This window comes from Gymnoscopelus braueri, assembly GCF_963280865.1.
Source record: "Gymnoscopelus braueri genome assembly, chromosome: 13".
NCBI classification, from domain to species: domain Eukaryota; kingdom Metazoa; phylum Chordata; class Actinopteri; order Myctophiformes; family Myctophidae; genus Gymnoscopelus; species Gymnoscopelus braueri.
In genome coordinates, this window is record NC_137615.1 from 34,066,810 (window position 1) to 34,068,025 (window position 1,216).

The following is a 1,216-nucleotide window of genomic DNA, read 5'->3' on the forward strand; positions in this document are numbered from 1 at the left end:
CGTGTCCACACCGGAGAAAAACCTTTCTACTGTAAACAGTGTGACACAAGTTTCAGTCGGTTAGGTAACTTAAAGAAACACCTCCGTATCCACACTGGAGAAAAAAAACCTTTACGCTGTAAATGGTGTTCTAAGAGTTTCTTTGAGTTAAGTGACCTAAAGAGACACCACCGTATCCACACAGGAGAAAAACCTTTCCACTGCAAACAGTGTGACAAGAGTTTCAGTGACTCAGGTACTCTGAAGACACACCTGCGTATCCACACTGGAGAAAAACCTTTCCAATGTAAACGGTGTGACAAGAGTTTCAATCAGTCAGGTGACCTGAAGAAGCACCAGGGTATCCACACTGGAGAAAAACCTTTCCACTGTATACAGTGTTCCATGAGTTTCATTGCGTTAAATAGTCTAATGAGACACCAGCGTATCCACACAGGAGAAAAACCTTTCCACTGTAAACAGTGTGGCAAGAGTTTCAATGTCATAGGTAGTCTGAATGCACACCAGCGTATCCACACTGGAGAAAAGCCTTTTGCCTGTAAACGGTGTGACAAGAGTTTTAGTCACTTAGGTAGTCTGAAGACACACCTGCGTATCCACACTGGAGAAAGACCTTTCCTCTGTAAAGAGTGCAACAAGAGTTTTATTGAGAAAGGTAAACTGAAGATACACCAGCGTATCCACACTGGAGAAAAACCTTTCCACTGTCAACATTGTGACAAGAGTTTTAATGAGTCACGTAAACTGAAGTTACACCAGCGTATCCATACTGGGGAAAAACCATTCCACTGTAACGGGTGTGACAAGAGTTTTAGTCACTCAGGTAGTCTGAAGACACACCAGCGTATCCACACTGGAGAAAAACCTTATGCCTGTAAACAGTGTGACAAGAGTTTCCGTCAATTAGGTGACCTGAAGAGACACCAGCGTATCCACACTGGAGAAAAACCTTTTGTTTGTAAACAGTGTGACAAGAGTTTCAGTCAATTAGGTAATCTGAAGACACACCAGCGTATCCACACTGTAGAAGAACCGGGCCCATTTTGATCGTCGGCCCAACATGCATTTGGTCAAATGTCCAATGGTCAGTCCGGCTCTGGAGGCAGAGGCAATTAAATCAAGCATAGGTATAAAAGCACGTTCTAGACAGGCAGACAGCCTCCAATATTTTGGGCCTCACAAGCTGACACCGGTTACAGCTTGTGAGTAAAGTCTG